Genomic DNA, 19,401 nt, shown 5'->3' on the forward strand with positions numbered 1-19,401 from the left:
AAAAAAAAAAAAAAAAAGATGAGTGAGAAAGATCAGGTGGCCTTCAACTATTAAAGTTTCTCTAAATGAGTCCCATGATGACTACCGGCTCCTTGCTGAGAATTTATCTCAACTTTTCTATGTGCTTAAAAACAGTGTACCTTTACCACCAGAAAACTTGTTGTCTTGGTTTTGTTTTGCTTTGGGTTTTGTATGGGGTTTTGTTTTTGCTTCAGTTGGGGTAGTGATGGTGGTACTAGATAATAGATTCATAAGGCATAAAAGATAAAAATCCCTTCCAGCCCTATTCCCTCCCAGAGTCCACTAACTTACCCAGCTCTAGAATATATTTCCAGAGCTACTTTCTGCACAAACAACCATTAATGACATATTCCATGGTGAAGATGCTGCCTTGGTAATTTGAGCAGTTCCTACTGATAGACATTTTAGGTAGTTGCCATCTTTTGCTGCAATAAATTATCCTGCAGTGAATATTTTGCCCAGAATTGCTGGATCAGAGGACATGTGCATTTGCTAAATAAGGCCAGTCACCTTCCAAAGAAGTTTTAAGAACTGACTCACCATCAGCAGCGTGGAGAATTCTTGCTTTCCATAGTCTTGCCAGAGCAGTTGTCACTGAGATCTTTTCCAATGTGAAGTGGGAAAAATAGTACCCTGAAGCCTTTTTTTAGTGCAATAATTTCAGTGTTTTTATGCTTCAAGTAATATATTAGTAGATACTAGTTCTGCAGGATAATGGGTTTCATTTTGGCATAGTTGTACAGGCCTGTAACATCTTTGGATCATATTCACCCCACTGTAAAACTTTTCAAGAGGTCGTTTGTCATTTTAGAACTCTGTACTCTAGATGACATGATACTCTACATAGAAGACCTCAAAAACTTCTCCAAAAGACTAGATTTAATAATCAAATTCAGTAACATAGCTGGGTACAAAGTCAGTACTCAAAAATCAATAGTCTTCCTGTACACAGATAACAAACTCACTGAGAGAAATCAGTGAAACAACATCTTTCACAATAGCACCCAAAAAAATGAAATACTTAATCTAACAAAGGATGTAAAAGACCTCTATGTTGAAAACTATAGTACTCTGAAAGAGATTGAAAAGGATATTAGAAAATATGGATGTATCCTGTGCTCTTGGGGAGGAAGAACCAATATAGTGAAAATGTCCATACTTCCAAAACTGTTATGCAGATTCAGTGCAATCCCAATCAAAATTCCAATAGCATATATCATGGAATTAGAAAAAATCCTAAAATTCATCTGGAACCAGAAGAGACAGAATAGCAAAGACAATCCTGGGCAACAAAGACAAGACAGGGCATCACAATCCCTGACTTGAAATTACACTATAAAGCTACTGTGATAAAAACTGTGTAAGGCTGGGGGTTTAGCTTAGCAGGATAAGCACCTGCCCTGGCAAGCATGAGGTCATGAATTTGATCTGTGGTATCAAAAAAAAAAAAAAAAAAACCAGTGTGGTAATGGCAAATAAAAACAGACGTGAATATCAATGGAACAGATTAGAAGAGGCAAATATAACTACAAATACACTCAACCATCTTATGTTTAACAAAGGAGCCAAATACATTCACTGGAAGAAAGACAGCCTCTTTAATAAATAGTGCAAGAAAAACTGCCTCTGCACATGCTGAAGATTAAAAGTTGGACCCATATCTTCCACTATGCACTAAACTAAATTCTAAATGGATCAAAAATCAAAATATTGAGACAAAAACATTAAATCTGCTGGAAAATAGAGTAGGTAAAATTCTTGAAGACATTGGTGCAGGCAAAGACTTTATGAACAAAATCCCAACTGCACAGGAACTGTCTGTCACAGGGAATCAACAACTGGGATATCATCTTACTAAAAACCTTTTCTTGGGGCTGGGGATTTAGCTCAGCGGCATAAGCACCTGCCTTGCAAGCAGGCAGTTGTGAGTTCGATCCCCGGTACCGATAAAAATGAAAAAGAAAAAAAAAAAAAAAAAAAAAACCCTCTTCTTACAGCAAGGTTTGTGAAGAGACAACCCACAATGTGGGAGAAAATATTTGCTAGCTAACAAAGGACTACTACTGGAAACACATAAAGAACTCAAAAAAATCAGCCTTCCCAGATTTTAAAGAACCAATCCAAACATGGGCATCTGAGATGAGTACACACTTCTCAGATAAAGAAATAAAAACAGTAAATAAATACATGAAAAAAATGTTCAACATCACTGGTCATTTGAGAGATGCAGATTAAAACAACGTCGAGATTCCACCTTACCCCAGAAAGAATGGCTATTATCAAGAAATCAACCAGTAACAAATACTGGAGGAGCTGTGGAGTAAAAGGAACCCTTCTTCACTGTTGGCAAGATTGCAGACTAGTGCAACCACTGTAGAAATCAGTGTGAAGACTCCTCAAAAGACTAAGACAAGAGGACCAATTCAACCCAGCTATTGCCCATCTGGGTATCTCTCCAAAAGAATTACAAACATCATACTACAGAGATATATGTGCACTTGTGTTCATAGCAGCACAATTTGTAATAGCCAAATCTTGAAAACAACCTAAATGCTCCTCTACTGAGGAATGGATAAAAAAAGATGTATTTTTATACAATCAAATACTACTCAGCCAAAAAGAAAGATAGACTGGAGACTGTTATAGGCAAATAGGTGCAACTTGAGCCTGTATTCATAAGTGAAATAAATCAGACACGTGTAAACATTATTGTCTCAATGTGAGAAGCTGAAAACATTATGTATTTGCGTATGTATATATGTATATAAAAATAGTTAAGATAGCTATACTACTGATTTCTCTGAGTTCACTGAAGAGAAAAATTTGTGCTGGTACTGTTTGGACAGTTGAATGCAGGTGTCTTGTGCGCTGGGTGAATGACAGGGATGACAATGCACAGTGTGTGTACCATTGTTGCCCCCTTATTAACGTGTTTTGAAATTTTGAGGTTTTTTTTTCTTTTTTTTTTCCCTCTTTGAAATAAAATGGACTTGGGGAGGGAACTCTGCAATCCTCAGGTACTATAAAAATAAATCGCTAAACTATATATCTTAACATCAAATTTGTGAAATATTGAGTCCAGTTGTAAGGTCTTTAAGGAGAGCAGAACTCAAAATTGCTTGCCACCCAGCCTCTTTGGCATGTTTGCAGGATGATACTTGAGCCATGGCAGTAGCATTGCTAGCATTCTCTCCTCTCCCCAAAACATTTTCTCACTTAAAAACTTTAACAACAAACAATAATTTTGAAAATAAACCTGAAAACATCCGGTACAGACTCCGCACAAAGATGAACCACAACAAAGGAAACTGAAACACCCAATGTAAATGTAGAGTAGATGAGCACTAGGTTTAGAAATATGAGACCTGCCAATGTTGCCAGGTGTCTGGGTGGAGCTTAGGCAAAACAGATCAAACTCCATTAAGACTCTGAATACCTAAGCAACCAAATACTGCATCAATGAGTGGCCTTTTCTTGGTCTTTTTCTTCTTCCACAGTGTAATAATGACTAGCCCATGGTTGACACTTCAAGTTCTACAACAAATTCATCGAGTATCTTGTTCCTGAATGGTTTCCGTGGTGACGCACTTTCCTCCTCCCCAATCCTTCCTGTCATTTCTGGTTAGAGACCATTCACTGTCCCACCACCTCACCCTTCAGCCCACCATGATCAAAACTCTTCCTTCAAACAGATACTGAGTGTCATCTACAAATCTTGTGCTTTTCTGGCTGTACTCTTCATTCTTCAAGGCTCTGGCCATTTCATGTAAACAGAAGTACCCTCCAACCCCATAGCTTCAGAAATCTTGACTGGCTGAGCGCTAGATCAAATTTATCCCCTTAACTCTTTCTCCGAAAACTTATTACCTATGTGGTTAAGCTACACTGAAAATATTAGCACACCCAAATGGAATGCATCATACTCCACCCATAAATCTACATTTTTTTTCCTTCATGAGTGTTACTATTAACATTGTTAAATGTTGTGCATGCTGCCCAAGTTAAAAATATCAGTGCCTTTTTTTTTTTTTTTTTTTTTTTTGAGACTGAGTCTCAAGTCTCCTGGTCTCGCTATGCAGTTCAGCCTGGCATTGAGCTCACTTCTTAACTCAGGCTGGTCTCAAATTTGCAAGGATCCTCCTGCCTCAGCCTCCTGAGTGCTGGGATTATAGACATGCACCACCATGCATGGTTCTGTGCAGCTATTTAGACATTAAAGATTATTAAAATATTAAAGAGCACCAGTTGTTTGACTGTCACATGTCAAATTAGAAATAACTGAGAAGTTGAAACATTTTAAAGTTATTTGTTGAAGGCTATTTTTCTATCACCAGACCACAAGCTTCCAGAGGCCAAAGGACTGTATTTTATTCATATTCATAGACGCTTGGCCGGTGCCTGATGCTCAGTAAAGCATGGCTGAACTGTTAAATTGAACAGAACCATTCTGAGTCGCTTATTGAAGGAATTGCCCAATATAAAAGTAACTTCTTGGATGGATGTTATTTGTACAGAAAATAACACGATGTGATTCTCCCACCGCCTCCCCCGCGGGTCCCACCCCCCAACCCCGCCACCAAGATGCCCAAGAGGAAGCTCAGCGAAGGGGCCGCGAAGGAGGAGCTCTGGAGGAGATCGGCGAGGTTGCTGGCTAACCCTGCTCCTGAGAAAGTGGAAACGAAGCACTTTTGGCAAAAGGGGAGCAAAGGGAAAACAGGCCAAAGTGGCTAAAGAACCCAAGGAGGTTTTACCTGCGGGGAAATGGAGAAGCAAACAAACAAACAACAACAAAAAAAAAAAAAAAAAAAAAAAAAAAAATCAAGGAGATCGCAGCCTCTGACGAAGAAGAGAAAGAAGCCAAGTCTGATTAACCACACACACACACCGTGTCTTCTCCGTGGTCCCGGCTCCCTTCTTGTATGATCCAGAAGAATGCTTTTATCAACTATTTTGTAAATGCAAGTTTTTAGTAGTTCTAGAAACATTTGTAAATAGGAGAGAATCTCACCTCACCACATTTTTTTTTGTGTAAACGATTAATTTTTTAGAGATGAAATCATTCACGGGTTGTTTATTTTTTGGTAGAACCAGAACATAGTGGGATACTGAATTATGGCAGGCTTTGACTGGCTGGGTGTCAGCTTAATATTCCACAGTGAGGGTTAGTGTTACATCCTGCAATACAAAGCATGCTAAATGGCAATTTGGAATCATGGTCATCCATTTACTATATATTGGATTTTTAAATAACTTATAGTCTCATGTTTTTAGCAGAATTGTTTCCTAAAGGAAACTACTTCCTGATTGTTGCCCTCAGTCGTGTGCACTTTGTAACATCTTTGGTCTTGGTAGTCCAGTTTGCCTAATTTTGTTAATGTGCTGGGAAAGGTCGAAAATATGACTAGGTAGTATATATGACAATTGTGAATCAGTGAGATATAAGTAACTATTGGGGTCTGTGCCCCTAGATCTCCAGTCTCCTAAAAGAGTGCACAGTGAAGGCGCAAACACATGAGACAGCGATATGATCTGTAGGGGTCCAGGAGGACTAGAATCCTCTGCAGAGTTCATAACTCTGATAGCTGAGACAGACCGACTGTTCCTGGGCAGCCCGTATTTATTCAAAGCAAGGAAGGGGTTGAAGTGGAAAATGCAGGAAACCTGAACAGGTTCTTGGAAGGGGCTCAAGGACCCTTCCACACAACACAACAGAAGGTGCTAATTAAGGAAAACTATCTAAGAGAAAGTCTCTAGGTGGTCTCACCTATGGCCTATCTTGCCCCTGCTCCCCAGGCATCTCCTCAGTCTCAGTTCAGCCATGCCCAGGGATGCACCACAGCCCTACACATGTATTCAGCTTCAGTGGCTCCAAGAAGTAACTCTTTATCAACATTTGATGATACTGGTCCTTAATCATCTTACTGAAAATCTGCCTCCAAATTTGAAGCTGGAAAGTCACAGGAATAACTGAAAAAGAAACAATACATGGCTTTTTAGACTTTTTGTTAAGTGTGTAAAGAGTTGTGTACAAAGTGAAATATCTGCACTGGTTCTCAACACAACCAATAAAATCTCAGATATGAAAAAAAGGGAAATAGGCAAAGTAGAAGATAAGTGTTTAAACAAAAGCCAAAAAGATACTGTTTGGATCTATGTCAGTATTTTAAGAACCTTAGAACTGAGGGGAATACCCATTACCACAGTTTCACAATTTAATAAACATGGAATCTAATAAGAATGGAAACATAGCTCCACAGAATGCATTGACTGTATGCCTTATTTTATTTTTTTTTTCATTTGCTTATTTATTCAATAATGACTAAGGTTGTATTGTGCTGCATACTGGAGATATCAAGATGATCAAATACACAAAGTTTACATGCTCCTGGAGCTTACAGGGCACTATCAAAGAGTCCTTGCTATAGTCCTATGTTTTAAATGTTATGTGAGAAGAAGTCAGGGTGCCAATCAGAACCCATGGGAGGAGCACTGCATACAGACCTATGGGAGCCCAGGAAAGCTTTCCCAGAAGATGTGATACTCAGCATGCAAGTACAGCATCCTGTTCTATCCACAGTTTCACTTCCTACATTTTCAGTTAACCCACAGTCAACTACAGTTGGAAAATAGGAAGTGGAAAATTCAATACATAAATAATTAATAAATTTTAATTGTGTGCCATTCTGATCCATGCAATAAAATCTTGTGCCACTCTGCTCCATCTGCCCTGTGCCATGAGTCATCTATTAATCCAGCCTACCCATTGCTATCCACCATGAAGCTGAGGGAGTATATTTCTGTCTTTTTCCTTTTTTATTGGTACCAGGGATCGAACTCACGACTGCCTGCTTACAAGGCAGGCGCTTATGCTGCTGAGCTAAATCCCCAGCCCCCTGGGAGTACATTTCTGATGCTTCTGTATTCTCCTCAAGTCAGGAGAAATCATCTGCTAACAGTTGAAGGAGAAGTGGTCTGAGGATAGAGCAAGGACACAATCCCTGTGGTAACCTCAGAGGCAGTTTCACGAAGAAGCTGCTGAACTCGTATGGCTCCTCTGAGTGGAGTAAGTTACCAGGGATTTGTATTAGCTTTTCCACTGCTGAGCACAGTACCCAACAATCACAACCTTAAGAAAGAAAGGTTTAAGTAGACTGGTAAGGGTAATCAGTCCATAGTTACCTGGCTCCAAGGCAGAAATGGCATAACAGAGGGCACAGTGGAGCAAAGACCCAGTTCTGTCATTTTATTTTTATTTATGTTTGGTCCTGGAGAGTGAAACTTGGGCTTCACATATGCTAAGTACAACTGTACCCCGGCAGTGTACCCTAGTCCTGTATTGGTGATTTTATATTCTTCTTAAAAATGGTTCTGGGTTGGGGATTTAGTTCAACGGCACAAGCACCTGCCTGGAAAGCACAAGGTTGTGAGTTCGATCCCTGATACAAAAAAAAAAAAGAAGATGGGCCTATAAATTGTATAAGATTTATTGGACTCTATCGTTTTTAAAAAGCAAGGCTTCATATAAACTAGACAAGTGAAGTGCTCTACCACTGAGCTATTCCACCAGCCCCTTTTGTTGTGTTGTGTTGTGTTGTGTTGTGTTTTACTGTGTAGGTCAGGATAGTCTTGATCTTGCCACTGGTATGTAACCCAGGTTGTCTTTAACTCAGAATTCTCCTGCCTCAGCTTTCACAATGCTGGGATTATAGCATACACTCACCTTGTCTGCCTTTAATCTTATTCTGAGACATGGTCTCACTAAATTGTCCAGGCTGGTTTGGAATTTATGACCCTCTGATCTTTGCCTTCAGGGTAGTTGGGATTATAGAAACATACTTGACTGGAATCTATCCTTGACTATAGAGGATAAATAGCTCTGAAAGCCAGTTGCTGTTGTTAATGTATGATTTATAGTGGCTCCAATCTGTTTGTGTCCTTTTCTCCAGTCACTGTTGGCATGTACTATAAAAATCAGAGCTGGATTGCTCCATGCGTGACCTTTGCTAAACAGGAGTGGCACCAGGGAGAAGGAGCTGAGAAGAAAAGAAGCTGTAGAAATAGGACATAGTGGTTAGATTGTGATGCAGGGGGACAAGATACTTGAGGAGCAGAAGTTTCACGTGATTGTAAAATGTCAGACGTAGTCCTTGTGGTGAGAGTGGGAATTGAAGAGGAATGGAGAAGGTAAGAAATGAGGACAGTGAGGAAACTGAATAGAAATAACATAGGTCACACTTCGGTTACGGTTGCTATATTGTGTCAACTTGAGCAATTTAAAAGCTTAACTAAGTGACTCAGCAGGCAACCAGGGTTCTTAATTTGTAAATATCCTCATCCTGTGCAAGAGGAAAGTAAGGAGATTTTGTGAATGCTACACCCACCCTGGAGGGGGGAGGGTGGCCTGTGTACAATAAAAAGGAGAAAAAGAGACTTTCTCTGCCTACATTTTTGCTCTGGCTGCTGCCTTGAAGTGTTACCCCTGGTGTCATGACACCCTGCCTTGGAGCTAGCTGATTACAGACTGAAACCTCTACAAACTGTAAGCTAAATAAACCTTTCCTTCCTTAACTTTGGGTGTCAGGAAGTAATGAGAGAAAAGTAACCAAGACACTTTCAAATATTAGTGTTCCCAGGGAGAGAGTCTTACACAGCTTCTTTTCAAGGTCTTGGTGTCCCAAACAAAGTATTGCCCAAGACACACAGAAAAGGCAGTGGAAGTGTACATTTATTGAAGGCAGAAAAGAAGAATGCTCAGCAAAGTAAGAATGGGCCAGTGAAAAGGCTCACAGCAGCCCCAAGGATAAAGAAAAGGAGTATTTTCTTCTGGTCCAGACTCCAAGTATCTCCCAGAGGGATGTCCTGAGTGTGTTTGGCATCTCAAACTGAATCATGTCCTCCGAGTTAACTGTGTATTCCTTTCCTGTAATTTACCTGTTGAGATTGTATCCATGAGATGCAACCCATATGGATAAGACAGTAATGAGTTTAACTGTGGCCAAAAGTTACTTTTGGACACTGAGGTGTTTTCTGCACTGGCGCCTGACTTCAGGATTTTCCCAAGTACCTATTTATAGGCTACTACTTTGACTCTGCCTATCATTTGGGAATTAGAGAAATGGGCCCCTCAGCAGGACCAGGACCCTTAAAGATTGATGGGGAGCTGTTGCTTAGCATATGATTGACAAGAAGGCATTCCCTGGATTATCCCTTGAGAGACCTGGCCCCCTAAAAAATCTTCACAGAGTGCTGACAAAGGAGAATCTTTTATAACTGCTTCCTGCTGAAGTGGGTATGGACCTGAGCTAGGCAGAAGCCATGAAACTGGTCTAGGGGGCAGAGAGAACTTTGAAAAAGAAGATTTAAAGCATGGTATGGATCTGTTGTAATTAGAAATCACAGGTAATCACCTGTCTGAGATGACCAACAGTTTCTTTTTTTGTAGTCTGAGTGTATGTCTGGACCTAGACTAAGAAAGAGTTCTGATTTCAGGGGTAAGGAGTTTCTTCTTCTTTGGAGAATTGTTGTCCATCTGCAGCTAGGAGAGACAAGAAATCTTTATGAGTAAAGAGTTGTTGGTGTTTTTTGAGGGCAAGAATGCAGAGTGTATCCTGGAGCAATGAGAAAATCTGGATTAGTTTGTTAAGTAGTCCGAGGTCAAAAATACACAGAAGGATTAAGAAGCCAGTACAGGTTGACAAGGTCCTCTAAGGCTCCAGATCCAGTGCTGAGAGATGTGAGAGGTTTCTTGACAGATTCTTATTGAGATTGTCATAGACTTTAATTAGATGCTTCAGTGTAGTGAGACTGGTTTCTACCTTTTAAGAGTTATTTATCCAAAAACAGCAGGTCTCATTGAGCATCTTGTAAATTCCTCTTATTTAAGCTTCCTGCTGAGTCAGGCCTGTTTCTACCTTGCAAAACTACCTGAGCCAGGAAATTTAAACTTTCTGGCGGAGCCTGTAAGTCCTCAACTGTTGCCTCCCATTGACTCTTGGATGCTGGGGCAAATTTCTTTTTTTTTTATTTAAGGAGAAAATAGGAAAAAAAAAAAACAGAAAAAGGGTACAAGTAATACAAAATTTAAAAAATAAACAGTAAGAAATCACTACTTAATAGATTACATATTCTCATCTTAGAAATAGTTGTTCAAGTTACAAAATTGAAGAATATAAAGTGGACTTTCAAACAATGAGAGTGCAAACAGTTTTGTTCAATGATCCAAAAAACACTCAGTAATATGGTTATCTATCTTATACATTTAAACATATATGTAGTTATAACCTTTAGAGCACTTTTTTTTTCTTTTCTTTTCTTTTGTACAATGACAATTACACATTTTGGGTTTTATTACTCCCACAGTTCTTATTTCTTTTTTTGAAGAGAGTAAAACCAAATGCAGCATATCAGAACAGAGTCAGTCAAATCAAAAGGATGGCCATACTAGATAATGTAAAAACAAAATATAGGTGATCAACAATGGTTACCATACTGCCTCTTGCTATTTTAAGAAGAATTGGCAGTTATAATAAAATTGAACTAAACAGTAAAGAATAAAATCAAAGCACTGGAGACATTACAGGATTTTATTTTTTTTTTACAAGTTATACAGATTTACAGAAGAAAAAAATGCGCAGTAGGAAATCACTAGTTAATGGATTACATATTGCCATCTTAGAAATAATTGTTCAAGTCACAAAATCAAAGCTTGTAGAGTGGACATTCCAACAATGATACTGCAAACAGTTCTGTTCAATGATCCAATAAAACTCTGTGATATCATTTTCTATCTTATACATTTAAATATACATGCAGTTATATAGTTTAGAGCACTTTCTTTTCCTCTCTTTTGTACAGTGACTATTACACATTTTGGGTTTCATTGCTCCCACGGTTCTTATTGCTTTTTTGGAAGAGAGTAACACCAAATGTGACATAACAGAACAGAATCGGTCAAGTCAAAAGGGTGGCTATAATAGATAATATAAAAACATAATACAAGGTGATCAACAATGGTTACCATAATGCCTCCCACTATTTCTAATAGAATTGCCTATATCATTAGTTGTAATACAATTGAACAAAACCGTAAAGAATAAAACCGACAAAACCAAAACATTGGAGATATTGTAGGTCTTCAAAAGTAGATACAAGTCAACGAGAATGGGCATTATAATGAATCTCATTATCTTCTCAGCTGATGCCTAAACTTTCGAACCTGATACTATCCAGCAAAACAGAATAGAGGAACCTCAGTCAAAAACAAGATGGTGAGAGTAATACAGGGCTTCAAATCGAGATAATAGAAAGTCAAAGTGGGTTACTATATTATATCCTGCTATATTTTTCCCTTTAATTAAATGGATAAAAATAAAAAAGTAAATAATGGAGTGGAGATTGAGAAAAAAGAGGGCATAACAGCGAAACAGGGCAGATCAAAACATAACCATTTAAGCAGAATAGTGTTTCACCACCAGATAATCCTGACCCAAAAATAGTTACCATATTGACTCCCTCCCTGAAGTCCTTGAGTACAACTTCATATACTGTAGCATTAAGTATATCAAAACAATGTAAAACCATTTAAGAGAATGACAGCATTATAGAGTATTTAGAATCGACTAACAGAAAATGAACAATGGTCTCTGTATAATCTCCTTGTCTTTAAAGGTTTTTGCTTATACTATCGTACATAACAAAATCCAATAAGATACAACCTGTTTAGACCATTGGAGACAGAAGAACAAAAGCTAGATGAGACTTCAAAACAAGATGGTACTAAATCAGCATTACCTATTAAGATGTCATTTTCTCCAAAAAAAGCTGTTCCTATCATCCAATCTTCTCTGTCTCATTTCTGTTGAGCTCTTTTTCTGTCAGTAGCTGTCAGTTTGTCTTCTTCATTTTGTTCTCTGCTCCATTCGTTGTGGCCTCCCCGCCACTATTTCTGGGTTCTTTGTATTTTTCTTTTTTTAGAATATCCTGCAATACTTTCTGTAGGGTTGAATTGGTGGTTGCAAATTCCCCCAGTTCCTCTTTATCCTGGAAGCACCTCGTTTTTCCATCAATTTCCAGGGACAGTTGTGCAGGATATCTCAATCTTGGCTGGAGATTATTATCTTTCAAAGCTTGAATTATTTCTCCCCATGCTCTTCGTGATTTCATGGTTTGTGAAGAGAAATCTGCTGTAATTCTGATGGGTCTTCCCTTGTAAGTGATCTGTTTCTTGTCTCTTACAGCTTTTAATATTCTGTTCTTGTATTGAATTTCTGGAATTTTTATTATTATATGCCTGGGTGTTTCTCTGTTAGGGTTGTAGGTAGCTGGGGTCCTGTATGCCTCATACATCTGAGTATCTTTACCTTTTGCTAAATTAGGAAAATTCTCCTGGATTATTTCTGTGAGTAGCTTTTGTAGTTCACTTGTTTGTGTCCCTACTTCTTCTTTTATGTTCTTAATCCTTAAGTTATGGCTCCTCTTATCATCTTCTTGTCTTTGTATTATTGCTGTTTGTTTCTTTGTTATTTTTAAGAAGTTTTTCATTTCATTCTCCCATGTTTCAAGTCTGCCCTCCAGTTCAGATAGTCTGTCCTTAGTTTCTTTCAAGCTGTTATGCCAGTCTTGGATAGACTTCCTAATTTCTTGATAGTCCCTTTGAACCTGCTTCACATACTCAATGCTTTCTCTGTTTTCTCCATCAAGCAATTCTCCCCTCTTTTTCTGTTCTTCCATTCCACCATCTGCTTTTTCCTGGGTGGTGCTTAGCATTTCTCTAACTATTCTGCATACTTCTAGCTTCAGGTCATTGATAACTTCATTCCTGAATTGGTCTATGAGGCTCTCTATATGGCGCTTAATGTATATTGGTGCGGTGTCCACTATTGCCTGATTCTCAGGATTGGGGGCCGAGGAGCCTTTTTTGTTGCTTCCCTCCCCCATATTTTCTGTTCCTTATAAAATGCAATCTTACATAGGAGGCCCGTGTCAGCCACAGCCTGATCAAATTGCACTGGCTAGTTGTTCCCGCCCACCGCTGCGCCCCAGGGAGTTGTGGAGGAGGCAGCCTACGCGGGAGTCGGTCGCTCCTCCGGGCCACCGTCAGGCTCTGGGATCTGGGTTAGGCCAGCCTAGGGAGTCCGCCAGCAGCGTCACTCAGGCCAGGCACTTTTCACCAATCCCGTCCGAGAGGGGAATGTGTGGCTGGAGTTGCCACCGCGCCCTGCTCTTACAGGACTGCCTGAGCCCAGAAAAACCTCCGCTGGAGTCAAACTGTGGTAGGGGGTCAGTTTCTAGCTCACCTCGCCACCAGTCAGTTTTCACGTACGCCTCCTTGTCCGTCCTGTTTCCGACTCCGTTCGCAGACTCCCGTTCCCAGAGCTCGGCGCGTCTCTCCTTGCCGAGCCGCTGTGGAGGCAGCCAGCCGCCGGGCGGCGGGAAACCCAAATCGCGGTTTCCAATGGCGCGGGGTCGAGCCTCCACACCGAGACTTTTCTGTTCCTATTTTAGCGCCAGGACTGTATTCTAAGTTGGATTCTCTCAGCCCAGTTCGTTCCTGAGTCAGCAGAGCATATCTCTACTGGTTCGTATCTCCTTAGTCCGCATCATTCCTGGCCTCTGAGCCGAGCCTTTCAGAGAGCCTTCAGTAGTTGCTGTTGTCTGTCCGCCATGTTCTCCCAGAGTCCACATTACAGGATTTTAAAAGAAAATAATAGTCAACTGGAATGGGTGTCATAATGAATCTTACTGTCTTCACAGTTATGCCTATGATTTCGAACTTGATACTATCAAGCAAAGCAGAATAGAGGAAAATCAGTCAAAACAAGATGGTGAGGGCAATACAGGATTTCAAATCAAGTTAATAGGAAATCAAAGTAGGCTACTATAATGTATCCTGATATTTTTTATTTTTCCCTTAATTAAAAAAATAAAAAGAAAAAAGTAAATAATTAAAAAAAAGAGGATTGAGATAAAAGAGGGCATAACAACAGAAGAGCGCAGGTCCAAACATAACCATTTAAGCAAAATAGTGAGATAAATTTATTTACCACAAGATATCCTGACATAAAAATAGTTACCATAGTGTCTCTTTCCTTGAAATCTTTGAGTATAACTTTGTATACTGTAGCACCAAACATATCAAGACACTATAAAACCATTCAACAGAATGACATTATTACAGGGTATTTAGAACCAATTAACAGAAAATGAACAATGGTTTCTGTATAAACTCTTTGTCTATAAAATTTTTTGCTTATATTATCATATATAATAAAATCCAATAAGATACAACCTTTTAAGACCAATGGAGACAGAAGAATACAAGTTTGATGGGACTTCAAAACAAGAGGATACTAAATCAGCACTAACTATTATGATGTCTTGTTTGCTCCAAAATAGCTGTTCCTACCATTCGATCTTCTCTGCCTCATTTCTGTTGAGTTCTTTTTCTGTCGTTTGTTGTCAGTTTGTCTTCTTCATTTCGTTTTCTGCTCCATTTTCTGCTCCATCATTGTGGCCTCTCTGCCACTATTTCTGAAATTTTGGTGTTTTCCTTTTTTAGACTATCCTGCAGTATTCTCTGTAGAGTTGAATTGGTGGTTGCAAATTCCCCTAGTTCCTCTTTATCCTGGAAGCACCTTGTTTTTCCATCAATTTCTAGGGACAGTTGTGCAGGATATCTCAATCTTGGCTGGAGGTTATTATCTTTCAAAGCTTGAATTATTTCCCCCCATGCTCTTCGTGATTTGATGGTTTGTGCCGAGAAGTCTGCTGTAATTCTGATGGGTGTTCCCTTGTAAGTGATCTGTTTCTTGTCTCTGATGGCTTTTAATATTCTGTTCTTATACTGGATTTCTGGAATTTTGATTATTATATGCCTAGGTGTAGCTCTGTTTGGGTTGTAGGCGGCTGGAGTCCTATATGTATCATATATCTGAATATCTTTACCATTTGCTAAATTAGGGAAATTCTCTTGGATTATTTCTATGAATGGTTTTTGTAGTCCATTTGTTTGTGTTCACTTCTTTTATGTTCTTAATTCTTAAGTTATAGATCCTCTTATCATCTTCTATTTTTTGTATTGTTGCTGTTCGTTTTTTTTTTTTTGTTATTTTTAAGAAGTTTTTCATTTCATGCTCCCATATTACAAATCTGCCCTCCAGTTCAGATAATCTATCCTTAGTTTCTTTCAAGCTGTTATGCCAATTTTTGATAGAGTTTTTAGTTTCCTGGTAATCTCTTTGAACCTGCTTCACGTATTCTGTGTTTTCTCTATTTTCTTCATCAAACAATTCTCCCCTTTTTTTTCTGTTCTTCCATTCCACCATCTGTTTTTTCTTGGGTGGTGCTTAGCATTTCTCTAACTATTCTGCTTATGTCTTGCTTCAGGTCATTAATAACTTCATTCCTGAACTTGTCTATGAGGCTCTGGAGATAGCGCTTTATGTCTATTGGTGCTGTGTCTGCTATTGCATGTTTCTCAGGATTGGGGGCCAAGGAACCTTTTTTGTTGCTCCCTCTTCCCATATTCTTTGTTCCTTATATATAAGCATATATAGGAGGCCCAGCTTCCTTCCCTGTTGGCCACAGTCTATTTGAATTGCCCCGGCTAGGTGTTCCTGCCCACCGCAGCACACCAGGGAGATACAGACCAGGCAGTCTATACTGGGCCCACCCCTCCAGGTCAACCTACCGAAGGCTTCACTGCTAGGGTGCACCTCCAGGCACTGGGACCTGGGTTGGGCTAGCCTACTGGGTCTCAGCCATCAGCATCTTGCAGGCCAGGCAATACCCACCAATCCCGCTTGAGAGGGAGATATGTGACTGAAGTCACTGCAGCTTCTCATTCTGGGAAGTCTGCCCAGTCCGACTATGTCCTCCACTGAAGCCTCCTTCTCTATGTAAGGGTCCGATTTGCTCACTCACTCACCGAAGGTCGATGCAGGGCACCCGGTCAGTCCTGCTCACAACTCCTTTCAACGCTTCCTACTCTCAGAGCCTTCGCGCCTCTCTCCCTGCTGTGCCGACTGGGACGCAGCAGCAGCTGCAGGAAATTCAAATCGCAGTTTCCAGTGGCACAGGGTCCAGCTTCCGTGCTGTGTCCTTGTCTGTTCCTGCTGTATCACTGGGATTGCGTATCCAGTTGGTTTCTCTTAATTTAGATCGTTCCTGGGTCAGCAAAGAATATCCCCCCTTGCCTAGGACTTCCTGCCCACCACCATTCCTGGATTTCAAGTGTGGTTTCTCAGAGAACCTCTGAAGCTGCTGCTATCTATCCACCTTGTTCTTCCAGCTGGGGCAAATTTCAAATGGAGGCATGAACCACCCGAATGCCCATCTGCCAGAAGAGGCCTCAGAAGACGTCCCACCCAGATGCATATGTTTGGGATTGGATTTATTGGCCCATAAGTCTCCAAATGTCATGGGGAGATTTGGGGGTAGGGGTGATCCTTTGCAGGGTTTCTCAAATCTGACCTGGGTAAGGGATTGTTCTAGGAAAGAGTCCAGATTGGAGATGGACCCAGAAGTTAAAAAGTTAGACTAGCACTGACATCCCACTAAAAGGCAGAGTATGATAGAAGGAGTTTCCTTAAAGGAAGCAGAGATCAGTATTTAGAAGAGGAACAGCAGTTTTGATCTTGTCAGGCCTTGTGGGTTTAGGCTTATGTATACCAGCTAAGAAGGCCTGCAGGTATAACCTTCATTCTCCAGTCCCAGCTTTATAGTTCTGCTTGGGCCCTTTAAATAGCTCTTTAATCAGATGGTTATCCCCAGTTGGGGTCACAAAGGCCTCGTCATTGACCTGGCTTGCAACTTTCAGAATCCTTTTTCTTTCTATTCTTGCAGCAAAAAACTAGGGTAAACTGGGCATATCAACTGGTTAAATCAAAGACTATTGTCAGGATATGGAACCCATCAGGAAATTTCTCAGGGTCTTCAGGGTATTTGCCCAGTTTTTCTTTGCATTGTTTGATGTTGTTATAGATTAAGAACCAGTAATCAACTTAATGCCAGCTGGATTACATCAGCATGGCACTGAGCGTAGATGCTCCACCTGAGGAAAGTTGCTAGCATAAACAAAGAGGCGGAGAAGGAGAATGAAGGTGTTAATGCGTTAATGCATTATTATGTTGAGGCGTTGAGGCACTGTGGGTTCTCCTATGAGTTGCTGTCTGAGCTGTTGGTTCTCCTGGAGAAGCTTTGGTCCTCACATTGAACATTGCTTCCTGGCTCCGGAGGGGAAGACGTGTGCCACTTGGTCTCCAGGGTGAACTTGTCACGCTGGCTTCCTGGCATGTACCCAACTGCGCTTGTCATCAGAGGAGCTCAGGGACTCCGTGTCACTGAGGATGGCTGTGGTGCTGCCTTTCAGGATAGCCCTGGTCTTTGTTGTGTGTGTGACTTTGTGGCTCCAGCGTAGAACCCTCATCCCACCAGCACAGCTCCTTCACCCTGCAGGTGTGGACTTTCTGGCTTCCACCACTGACCTTTGGGCCTTCCAGCACGGTTCCATAAAAGAGACTGGCGTGAGACCTTTTGTGGCTCTGGACCTCCATTTGGACTTGTGGGAGGCACTGTCACGAGCTCTGGGTCTTCATCTGGACTCATGTGGGATTCAGGCCCTTGACTAAATATTCTGTCTTTGGTGTTGTGGACAGATTTCCTGTATTTTCTTGTGTTAACTCCCGGTGACCATTACAAAAATAATATTATAAACTCCATGTCCTGATTCTAATTGTTCTCTGTTTTTTTTTTTTTTTTTTGTCTTTTTCCTTTTTATCGGTACCAGGGATCAAACTCACGACTGCCTGCTTGCAAGGCAGGCACTTATGCCGCGGAGCTAAATCCCCAGCCCCTAATTGTTCTCTGCACAATCCTTAACTACAACAGATGTCCACAACTCAATAAGGAACCTGCTTGTGCCCTCTGGTCCTGCTACCCCTATGAGGGGGAAAATGAGGGGGAAAATACCTGCTGGTTGTTGCTGGATGTTGAGTTTCCTGAGTCCAAGGCCCAATGGTAAACAGACTGGATCTAGTATTAGGTTAGCTCAGGTCCCCTTGATATCCTGGTTTGATGATGATATGGGGTGAAAAGGAGGCAGTTCATTGTAGGAAGAGACTGACAAGAGGAGGTCCTCAGCAGCACTGGTTCCCCGTGAGGGACCAACCCTGAAACCCTGTAGCCATGAAGCCTTGGATGTAGGATGCTTCCAACCATTTTCCCTATGTTTTACACAAAAGGCCCAGTTGGAATATTATAACTAAAATGACCGTGTCTCTTGGTCTTCAAGTTCATACACCAAAAGCAATGTTACATAGGAACACAAGATTTTTTTTTTCTGAGGTTTTGGGAGTCAAACCCATCCTGGTGTCCAAGGAGGTAAGCAAAGAGTCATATGGAATGGATAAAGCATTTCCCAAGATGAGTCACTGGGCAAGAGGGGCAAGAGTTGGTCCTAGGAACCTGACTGGTGTCCCCTGGCTTAAGTCTCTAATCTGTTTGGCCCCAAGGCAACCCCTGGTCCCAAACACTTTGGGACTTTGGCTCCAGATGTCTCTGGCTTTACATGGACACTGATGCCACTTCTCTGAACCTGAAAATCCCCTTAGGCCACAGACTATTTCCCTGGGGCTGGGGTGCCAGTGTTGGCTGGATGCCCTTAGCCAAAACCCTCCAACATCACAGTATCCCTGTCCTAAGAGGAGGGGAAGAAGGGTGTTAGAGTTTTTTGATGCAATAAAGGAGCAGAATATAAGGAAAAGTGGCCTTTTTATTTAAAGGATGTGAAAAGGAGCCCACAACAAGCAAGGGTTTGGCTTTTTTTTCTGACCAGATATAGTGGTATGGTGTAAATGTGACCTTTGACTGTATGTGGTGCTTGGGGCGGGCATTGATGATGTGCAAGATGATTGGAATTTTCTCTGTGCATGCAGGGAAAGGAAGAAGGAAGTTGTAATCAGGGAAGAAGGAGGAAGTGGCCAGCAGGGTAAGCATCCCCAATTTGGCCTTCCACCATGTTGAACTACTGCCATAATGTCCTGTAATTCTAAGGCAAAACTCTTTCATTCTCATCTCTTTATCGTTAGAAAAAGGGCAAATACTGTCTCTTATCATTTTCTGCTGAATGGGGGCATAGTATTGGGGTTTAAGAGGGTTGATGGGATGACGATTGATGTCCTCTTTTGAGAATAATGACAGAAGCTGGTACCAGATGTTTTAGCCAAGGCAACTTTATTGCTGGTGAATGCTCACATCCTAGATTGGAGAAATAAAAAGACAAGGTGCTATGAGGAGGCAGGTCACTATCGTATTTATAGGACCCAGGAGAGGTAGAAGGAAAGTTACTCTTGATCCAAATGTTTTATTCCATCAGGGCTACTG

General features: G+C 40.8%; 1 pseudogene; it reads left to right on the forward strand.

Moving 5' to 3' along the window:
* The first annotated feature begins 93 nt into the window (after window positions 1–93).
* On the forward strand, window positions 94–5,150 carry LOC111757565 (non-histone chromosomal protein HMG-14-like; annotated as a pseudogene).
* Window positions 5,151–19,401: the final 14,251 nt, after the last annotated feature.

Source organism: Cavia porcellus, unplaced genomic scaffold, assembly GCF_034190915.1.
Source record: "Cavia porcellus strain 051 isolate PalLab524CR breed Dunkin Hartley unplaced genomic scaffold, mCavPor4.1 scaffold_31, whole genome shotgun sequence".
Lineage (NCBI taxonomy): Eukaryota > Metazoa > Chordata > Mammalia > Rodentia > Caviidae > Cavia > Cavia porcellus.